The sequence below is a fragment of the Macrotis lagotis genome, chromosome 2 (genome assembly GCF_037893015.1).
Source record: "Macrotis lagotis isolate mMagLag1 chromosome 2, bilby.v1.9.chrom.fasta, whole genome shotgun sequence".
Lineage (NCBI taxonomy): Eukaryota > Metazoa > Chordata > Mammalia > Peramelemorphia > Peramelidae > Macrotis > Macrotis lagotis.
This window is the reverse complement of record NC_133659.1, coordinates 245,719,865-245,730,673: the sequence shown is the minus strand read 5'-3', so window position 1 is coordinate 245,730,673 and position 10,809 is coordinate 245,719,865. Positions and strand designations below refer to the sequence as shown.

General features: G+C 40.1%; 1 pseudogene; it reads left to right on the top strand.

Moving 5' to 3' along the window:
- The first annotated feature begins 4,520 nt into the window (after nt 1–4,520).
- On the top strand, nt 4,521–6,416 carry LOC141511536 (sorting nexin-29 pseudogene; annotated as a pseudogene).
- The last annotated feature ends 4,393 nt before the right edge of the window (nt 6,417–10,809 follow it).

Below are 10,809 nucleotides of genomic sequence, written 5' to 3'. Positions count from 1 at the left end.
CACAACCCTGCACAAAGGTGGCCTAGGGCCTTTGGGTCATTTCTCCATTGAAAGCAGCAGTGGGATTCGACAGCCCCCTGGGTGACTGAGCAGCCCTTTTAAGGATGTGAACTGCTCACCTCTTGATGTGAAGAATGGACTAGAAAAGGTGCCCTAAAAATTGTCTGCTTACCCAACCCCTGACCTGATTGCCACAGCAGTCAGAGAATCTCACAGTGTGGTTAAGACAAAAATTTCTACAAAAACTTCTTCAAGATTCCACTCACCATAGGTGAATGCAATGTACCCACTCACAGACAACGCAATAGATCTAAAAGAACAACTTACTTCTACAGAACTCAGTACGTATGGTATGCAAATAGTAGCCCTGAAACAAGATTGGCAAATGAAAAATCAGCTTACTGAAATCTGAGCTGGATACATGTTTTTTTCTGAAGTGGTTGAACTGGAAAGGAATGCTGTGATGCTGGAGTAGGTTTTGCAATCAAAATTAATCTATTCCACATTTTTTGAATGACTTCCAAAAGGAGTGAATCACAGGATCATGACAAAGAGATTGCCACTTCCATGAAAATGCCATGCTACCGTCATCAGTGTCTATGCTCCCCATCATGATGAATACTGATGAAGTTAAAGAAAACTTTTATACAGACCTGGAGACCTTGATGATAAATCAAGGTACCAAAAGTGGACAAGCTTATAATTCTGGGTGACTTTAATGCTAGAGTAGGTTCACATTACCAGATATGGCACTGTCTTCCATTTACCTAAATGCAATAAAACTTCGTGAATGCAAACTGGTAGCAACTATTAGACTATGTGGCTATAAAAAGACAGGATGTGAGAGTGATAAAGGTAATGTGTGGTGCAGAGTGTTGGACTGATTACAGACTCATTTTCTCTAAGCTAAATGTTCACATTCAACCAAGGCAAAATGAATACTAGAAGAATTAAAATCAAGAGATTAGATTGTCTCTCTGAGCGAGAGCAGTTTGTTTCTAACTTGGAGGGAAAACTGAGCCAACACACATATGGCAACAGTGGAGCAGAAAAGGAGTGGACAACTTTCAGAGATCTGGTGTACAGCAATGCATTTGATCCTCTGGTCCAGAACACTCTCACATACCAAGACTAGTTTGATGAAAATAGTGGGGAAATACAGAAGCTACAAAATGAAAATGAGAACTCCACAGGGTTTAACAGCAGGATAGTTCATCCATTTCTAAGAATGAATCATTTAATTCCATTAAAAGTCTAATGAAGCTGAGAGAAATGCAGGATTCTTAGTTCAATAAAAAGGTAGATGAAATTCAATTGTATACAGACAGTAACAAAAAAAATGCTTTTATGATGCCCTGAAAGCTGTTTATGGGCCAAAAACATATCGTGAATCTCAAATACTCACTGCTGATGGAGCCATATTGTTTAACAATAGAGACTTGATACTAGAAAGACAGGCTGAACATTTCTGTAGGATCCCACTTCTGGACTCCCTTATCTTTCCCAGGCAAGCATTGGAGGGGCAGGAGACAAGGAAACCAAAGCAAACAAGTTTCTCCCTCAAGTACTCCAAGTGCTCCATTTATTCACCACAATAAAAGTGCTTAAATACCTTTCCAGTCTCTAATCCACCCCCACTCCTATGGTACTTAGCAAAACACAGTTCTGATATTCAAAGGTATCAGGTGATGATAATTTACAGTATTCCCATACACAATGGTTCCCTGCACATTTCCATAGTGTTAACATTTCTTAACAATCAATGCAGAAGCCATTGACTTCTTACCTCAAGTTGAAGTTTATCATCCCTAGCTGAAGTTTCAATTGAAGAAGAGGTTTTGAATGCCATTAGGCTCCTATCAAGTGGCAAAGCAACCTGGTGCTGATTCTATTCCAATTGAGATCTACAAGGTGGTGGTGGGGGGTTCATCCAAGATAAATCTCTATAAAGGTAAATGGAAAAGATTGTCTTATGACAATCACAGGGGTATTTCTCTTTTAGTCATTGTTAGTAAGATTCTTGTCAGAGTCTTCAATAGGTTGATCCTTCACCTGGAAGTTGGTTATCTTCCCAAGAGCCAATGTGACCTCAGAAAGGATAGAAGAACCGTCAATATGGTGTTTGCTACCCTACAACTCCAGGAAAAATGCCAGGAACAGAACAAAAGTCTGCGTACAACATTTGTAGAGCTGACCAAGGCCTTTTATACCATCAGTCACTAGGGCTTATGGAAAATTATGTCAAAGTTTGTTTGCCCAGGGGCATAGGTGGCATAGTGGATAGAGCACCAGGTGGCCTTGGAGTCAGGAGTACCTGAGTTCAAATCTGACCTCGGACACTTACTAATTACCTAGCTGTGTGGCCTTGGGCAAGCCACTTAACTCCACTGCCTTGCAAAAACTAAAGTTTGTTTGCCCAGAGAAGATCATTAGTATTGTACATCAATTTCATGATGGCATGCATGCCTGGTTTCTAGATACTGGATGATGCCCTAACCCAGTCAATAATGAAGTAAAACAAAGATTTGTCCTTGTTCCCATACTTTTTAGCACAATGTTTTCAGCCATGTTATCAAATGCCTTCAATGAGGATTAACATGGACCTCAAAGTCAGCTATGGCACTGATGGCAAATTCTTTAATTTGAAAAGACCAATTTAAGACCAAGGTGGAGTGAATGATCTTCTGTTTGCAGATGACTGTGCACTCAATGCATCCTCTGAAGCTGAGATGCAACAAAGTATTTATTGATTGATTCTCTGCAGTTTGTGCTAATTTTGGTCTAACAATCAGCATCAAGAAAACATAGGTGCTCTATCATCCAGCAACCACACCATCCAAATTACAGCAAATGAAGAAATACCTTGGAAGTGTCATTTCCAAGGAAGTTCACATTGGCAATGAGTTTGACACTAGCATTGCCAGAGCTAACTCAGTATTTGGGAGGCTCAGAAAGAAAGTATGGGAGAGAAGAGATACTAGATTGACTACCAAACTGAAGGTCCACAGAGCCATTATGCTGACCTCATTGCTTTATGCCTGTGAAAACTAGACAGTCTACCAGCACCATGTCAGGAAACTGAATTGTTTCCATTTAAATTGTTTTAGGAAGATTCTGAAACTCACATGGCCGAAGATAACCAAGCTTGAGGTCTTTTTTGAGCTAAACTGCCTAACATTGCAACATTACTAGAGAGTACAACTGCCATGGGCTGGACTTACATTTGCCAAAAAAATACATATTTTATGGAGAACTCACACAAGGCAAGTGCTCACAAGAAGAAGCAATACCAAGTTACCCTGAAAGTGTCATTGCAGAACTTTAGAATTGATTGTGCAGCTTGTGAGACACTGGCACAGGACCTCCCAGAATGGCTTACCCTCTTCAATGAGGGTGCTGCACTCCATGAGGAAGGCAGAATTGAAGCAGCTCAAAAGAAACAGGACAACCATAAGATTAGAGTACCCACCCCAGGTGTTCACATGGATTATTTGTGCCCAATCTGTGGCAGAGCATTCCAAGCTCGTATTGCTCTGATCAGCCACAGTCAGACATACTATAATTTGCCTCAAACATAGTGATGTCATTTTGGTCATCTTCAAAAACAAAGTACAAGATCCAACCAATATACATACTTTTGCACACATACACACACATATATACACACACATATATGTATATAAACCTATACATACATATATATATACATATACACATACACACACATGCCTACATCTATCTATATCTATCTATTATATATATATATATATATATATATATATATATATATATAGAGAGAGAGAGAGAGAGAGAGAGAGAGAGAGAGAGAGAGAGTTTGTAACTATGAGGATGATTTTTATCCTTGGTGGAATTATTTCTATGCTTACCAGAATGCATACAGAAAAGACCTCCAAGGGGTGGTCTTGATGTATAATAATGTTAAAGATAATCCAGGTGATCAGTCCCCATGTTCTGCTCTAGACATAATTGGAAAATGTATTCATTAGTTCCTTGTTTTTTGCATCACTGACAGACATCCTCTAGGTTTGACTTTGCATGGGATGTCATACAAATCATTCAGTATATAAGGGAAATGATCTCCTGCTGCACAGGATCCTCACATGTCTGATCTCTCCCCAGGATCACAAAGCAATGATACCAAAAGACAGTTTCTACTAGAGCGGTTGCTGTATGCTGTTAAACAGTGCCAGATCTGCTTTGGAGGGAGAAAGGAAATAGTGTTAGATGCTGGTAGCAGAGCGATTTGTCTGTGTGCTGAGTTTTACAGCCTGGCTTGAAGAGGAGCTGCGGATTAGCGTTGATGGCAGCAGCAATCAAACAGGCAGCAGGATTCTCCAGACATAGACAGAGCCTGTATTTTGGTACTATGTGAAGTAAGTCCTGAATAAACATGAACTACGGAGCTTCTACTCCCTGAGAAACATCAGCACGGACGTGGGAAGAGGGAGACTTGGCTTCATTGTACCCTCAACAAACACTCCTTGGAGCGCTACATCCACATGCTCCTGGCAGACAGAATTAGATTGAGAATTTTCTATGAGGACTAGGCCTTTGCAATGAAGAATGGTCTAGTATACTTCCTACCATGGAAGCTGGTCTGAATTCTATACTTTTTGCAATCAACATCGACAACAAGGACCTGAATGGGCAGAGTAAGTCTCCGACCTCCTCAAGGAATGTACTCAAAATATGACCTCTTTGCTAAAGGAATCTACCCAAGGTGTGAGCAGTCTTCTTCAAGAGATCACAGCAACCTCTGGTGTCTCCATTCAAATCAAACCAGACCAGGAATCTGACCCTTTATAGGTTGTTTCCAGGAATGTCAATACTGATGCAAAATGTAAAAAAGATAGGAAAAAGAAGAAGGTGACCAATATAACTTTATTTGATGATGAAGAAGATGAGCAAAACTTTGGGGACATTTTTAAAAAGACAACTGGAACAGGAGAAAGCTCAGAAGAGAATTCAGATCAATCATCAGTTAATATCATGTCTACTTTTGAAAGTCCTTTTGGACAAAATTCTAATGGAAGCCAGAGTAGCAACTCTTGGAAAATTGACTCTATATCTTTTCTTGGGAAATTTGAATACCAGAAGCTGGATGTATAGAGTATTGATGATGAAGATATTGAGAAAAATGAAATTGAAGTTTATGGAAAACCACTTGGTCCAAAAAACTTGGAAGATCAGCAGATGCTACCTTAAATAACCTGGAGAATGGCAATGGACCCCAGAGCAACATTCTCACTGGGCCTGAACTTCAATAGAGTTTATAAGCCAGCCCTCCTGTCCAAGGGAGTCCTTTAAGCAACCTCTTGCTTTCCATACCTGTACCAGAATCAATGACAATTAACGAACTGCATCAAGCTATTATGGCCAATGATGAATAGAAAGGATGAATTGAAAGAAGAAAACAGATCATTGTGGAGCCTGCTTGATGGAGAGATGGAACATTCTGCAGTGCTTAGGCAAGAAATTGACAACTTGAAAGGAAAAGTTTCAGAACAGGTGGAATGACATGTAGCAAAGATCCAGGCACTGGCAGGAGAAAATGAAGTGCTGAAAGTGCAACTGAAGAAGTATGTAGGAGCTGTTCAGATGCTGAAAAGAAAAGGACAAACAACTGAAGTTGTGCCAAACCTTTGAAACATTGATGGAGAAGTTACAGTCCCTGAGCAAAAAACCTATAGAAGTCAATGAGGAACTAGCAAGTTCCTATGAAAGAAGGCTCATAGAGGTGGCAGAAATGCATGGAGAACTTGTTGAATTCAATGAGCAACTCCATCAAGCTCTGATTGCTAAGGAAGCTCTTGTATCCCAGATGAGACAGGAACTCATTGATCTTCGAGGATCTGTGCCTGGAGATTTGAGTGAAACATCTGAAGACCAAAGTTTGTCAGATTTTGAAATATCAAACCAAGCTCTGATAAATGTCTGGATTCCCTCTGTTTTTCTTTGGAGGAAGGCTGCTAATGCATGCCATGTATATCAAGTCTATATCAGGATAAAAGATGATGAATGGAATGTATATAGCAGATATGCAGAATTCAGGAGTTTGTATCACAAGTTACAGAACAAATATCCTCAAGTGAGGGCCTATAGTTTCCCACCTAAAAAGGTCATTGGAAATAACGATGTTTGTAGAGGAGAGGAGAAAACAACTATAGAATTATTCAAGGAATGTTATGAACAAAATAATCCAGACTGTTCAAGAGTTTGCAGCCAGGCCCAAAAAAGAGACTCTTATTCAGTTGATGTAGTTTTCATTGACATTACACCTTCTGGAGAATCAGTAAGCAAAGAGTCGGACCAGAGTGGCTTCCCACTTCCCCAAATTATCCCAGAATCATCCAAGAGAGCCATGCAAGGTGGAGCCACAGAGTGGCAACCTCTAATTCTTTTGCAGGCTCCCAGATGCTGGTGCTGTGTACTTTTCAAACTGGTTCAGTGCTTTTGACATGTCTGAGACAGCTGGCTTCTTAGCCTCAGAGGAAAAATCAGTCATGCTACATTAACCCTGGAAAAAGGACACCACCCACACCATGGCTTCTCACTCTGATTAAACAGGTCACCCAGAAGGCAGCACGTGCTCCTTGTCCTAAAGAAAAAGGCTCCTCACCTGGAGATGCAGTAGCATGGTAACTGATTTCCCCTTGGCAGTTGCCTGTTTGATTTCATATTTTCCCAGCTGTGTCTTAAGGCAGTCTGAGATTCACTGCCCTTGGCCTCTTTTCAGGAGAGATGCAGCCAGTGGGGGAGGTGTAAGGAGCACCAGGTCAAGAGATCATATGCCTTTGTTTTTGAGGTGTACAACTGAGATTTTCACTTCACCAGAAAGCTATGATTGAAAACAAGCTCTGACTTTTTCCTTTGGGAAGAAATAGGATGACTGTTATATTGTTTTTCTATGTAATTGTCTTCTACTACCCATAGTCTCCTCACTAGCATTTGGAGGCTCTCTGTTGTGTATGTTAAAAGTACACCATCCAAGTGACCCAAATAGCTTTTTCCAGGCATCCCTTTCCTTATCAGTATGTTTCCTGTAATGCCAAGTAATGCCATTCCTGTAAAGGCCAAGAATTTGTTGGCTTTTTATTTTTAAATCAACTATGTTGTTTTTGCCACTGGAGGTGGGGAGTGGGGTGGGGTGTTAAGGGGGAGGCAGCCATAAATATAGGTCTTTTTTTCCCAAATAAGACTGAAGAGTTTAATAAGAAAGTAATCCAGCCTTGAATGGAATTCTGAGCCTTTTGTGGGGTCCCATGACAGTTTTGTCAACTTGGTTCTTACAGAAATCCTCTATAGAATTAAAACAAGGCTGTTTGGACATTCTTTTGTCATTCAACATATGAAATGGGTTAGAAGTGGCAAGAAAAAATACCTACTAGTCATTGACCTTTGTAGAAAAGGAATGTTTTGTGCCTTAGGATAACTTAAGAGGCTGAAAAATCAGTTAAGGGTCAAAGTTTGCTTGTTATACTGCTCATCTCGCTTGCTATTTTGGATGAGTTCTGACCTAAATATTTTTGACCCTCATTCCCCTTTCTCCCCCACCCCAATCATTTTGAATTTTTATCCCCCTAAATGTATGTGTTTATGGTAGATTTTCCATTATCATATCTTCATTTGGAGAGTCTCCCTATTTCCCCATCATTGGAACATTCAATTAGCCATCAGATTAGGGAGAAGGGACATTAACTCCAGCATGATGTCAGTTACCTGGAACTTGGGAAGAATGTTAAGAATTTCATATATGACCTCAAGAGTTAGGAAAAAGGACTAAAAATCAAGAAAATGTAACCTCCATCAACCAAACCTAACTTTGGGTCATGGTGCTCTGTACTTGTGAGAAAGCTTCACAATGTTGTTGTGTTAATGTGATGCCAAAATACACAAGAAGAAACTCAGTACATCCTAACAAAATCATGAGATGATCCTCCCACTGTCCTCCACAGTCACTGAGATCAGTCTTAAGTAGGAAGTTTCAGAAATTAGAGATGACCCAGGAGAACAGATGGGCTGGAAAACAGATTGTGAAGAATGGTGAATGGGTTTGGGGTACTGTTAGAGAAAACATCAGTAGGAAGCGTAATAATCATGTAAAAATATGGCTGTGATGATTATTAAAAAATTAGCACTGTATTCAGTCTGTAGTGAGTTTGAACTGTAGTCAATCAGTCAATAAACTTTTATCAAGTGTCTCCTATGTGCCAGGAAGTAAGATTAGGAGAAACCTTCACCTTGTTCAAAGAGGCTCTTTCTTTGTATTTCCCAGGGGGCATATTGGGTCTCTTTCCTCCTTAATTAAAAAACAATAGTTATTTGGGATTGCTTTATTATTGCCCTAGATAAAGACAGAGACTGAGATGAAGTAACGATTATAGGAACCCTCCATTTGAGTGATTCACACAGGGATGAATTAAAGTATAGAGAAGAAATTAAAACTTAGATTAGATTTAATTAATATTTCAAAAACACTTGTACTAGTGGATTACTTTACTGTCAGCTTTCTGATTTTAGAACTTGGGAAGAACAGATAGACAAGGAAGAGGAAATGGGCCTTGGCAGGGAGGGAGAAAGAAAGAGAAAGGGAAGAAATAGAAAGCACACCTTTAACCCTGTCCTTGAAACAAAATATTGTCTCAAGTCCCCACCATGTTATCTTTTCTGGCAATATCTGTAGCAGAAGAGCCCCAGGGGCCACTCATCAGCCAAAGTGATCCTGTATCTCTATGCCTTGTTTTTGATTATTTAAAAATTTTTCTCTGTTAAAAATTGAGGTTTTTATTCAGAAACTCTACTTTGAAATATTTAAGAATCAATATCTCAGAAAAGTCCAGTGGCTAAAATACTCATAGAAACCTAAATGTAAAATGACAAATCATTTTTTTCTTGTTTTGGGTGGAATATTGACAAAATTTGTTTACAGTGTGAATCTGTGTTCATCTTCTCCAAACTTCTCACCATAATTCTCCCCCACTAACAAAATCTTATCACCAAGGAGCACAAGGAGCTAAGACAGATAAATGTTAAATGGGTAAAGAATTACGCATGTCGCCTCTATTTTTTAAAACCACTGTTCTTTTTTAGTTCACTAATCACTGGGTGATTTTTTTCCCCTCTCTTCCCATTTTTAAATTTTTTTAAAATCATTCCTATGATGACCCAGAGGAGAACATTAGGGCTCCAAACTGAACTTGCTCTGCCTGTTAGTTTCCAACTTCTTGTTTCAAGACCATGGAGAAATCCTGGAACCATCTTTAGTGTACGGATTGTCCTCTGCTAATTTTAACTCAAAGGCACATATGACACAAAAATTACAGCAACTACACACAGCCTTAACTTCAGAATCATGTATAATGCACTGCAATTATCATTTCACTTAACACTTCATTATTTTCTCACCCATTGCCTCAATTGAGGTTGGGTAAATTGTAAGAAGATGGGGCAGATAGGAATAGAATCAATAGACTGATAAAACAACAAAATTAAAACATAAGTTTATGCATACTGATCACACAGATCATAAGAATGCTCATGGCACCTTGGAACCTGATGTCATAAAACTCGTGTCCTTCCCTCCCCAAAACAATTCCAATATCAGAGCCAATAGGTTTACTGCTTCCCCTGTCACCTTTCTCTGATGCAGGGGTCTATGTTGTAAGTAGCTATTAGTCATGTAACAAAGAAAAAGAAAGGAAGTAAGGAATTGTCCTGTAACATATATAAGGTTCAGATAGGTGTTGGACAGTTCTAAAGACAGAATTAATATTCTTTTTACTAACCATTGCCCCGACCCGCGGGACAGAAAAGTGGGGTGCCGAGGAGGACCCAGCCTGAAAAGGAATGGGTGAGAATAAGGAGAGTGAGACCCAAGGATGGTGGATAAGGTCTGAGTTTATTTGAAAAAAGTACATGCTTATATATTGTAGAGAAGGAACAAGGGAGTTAGCTTAGGGGTGGAGTTGGTATGCCTTGGCCTGAGAGAAGGGATAGTCTGTGGTCAGTTTGTTCTTGATAACGGAGGGTGAGGCCTCTTTCCTTTATCTTGGCCCTTGGTATGCCTGGAATTTTGTTTGCTCGTTTTATCTTATCGGCCATGGGGCTTCTTGGCTCCTGGTATGTCTGGAATTTTGTTAGCTCTTTTTATCTTATGGGGCTTCTTGGCCCCTGGCATGTCCCCCTTTTTTGTATTAAATTTATGGGCAGGATTCCTGTCTTAGGCTGTGCAACTTGTTTTTCATGCTTGGTATCCGTGACCAGGAGGGGACCTTAGCGAGGTCCTTGTTATCTCCAGTAGGATCTGATGTTCCCAAGTCATGGAGTCGCACTAAATCCCGTCATTGGGTATCACTGCAGCCCTTAGGGGGTGCCTTTCCTTGAGCAGATGCACGCATACCAAGGTGGGCGAGGTGTAAGAGCAGCGAACCTCAAGGGTTCCATTTGGAGGTCCTCACAGGACCCTTGGCTTTTCAATTGGTGATATAAAACCGAAACTGGTTTTCCAAGGGCTGAGTCAATTTGGGATTTGATAAAGTTGGTCAGTCTCCTGAAGGCCCATGGTCCAAAAGACATTAGAATTAGGAAGTCAATTAACGGGCCTAGAAGGCTTGGGAGCAGAGTAGAGAGCCAGGGGGATGTGGAAAACCAATTTTTATACCATGCCTCACCTTTCTCTCTCTCCCTTTTTCTTTTTTCCAGGCTATCCTTAACCCTTTGCAGACTGTCTTCTACCAGGCCAAGTTTATCCTTAAAAAAACGGCATTCTTCCTTTAGTGCCACGCAGAG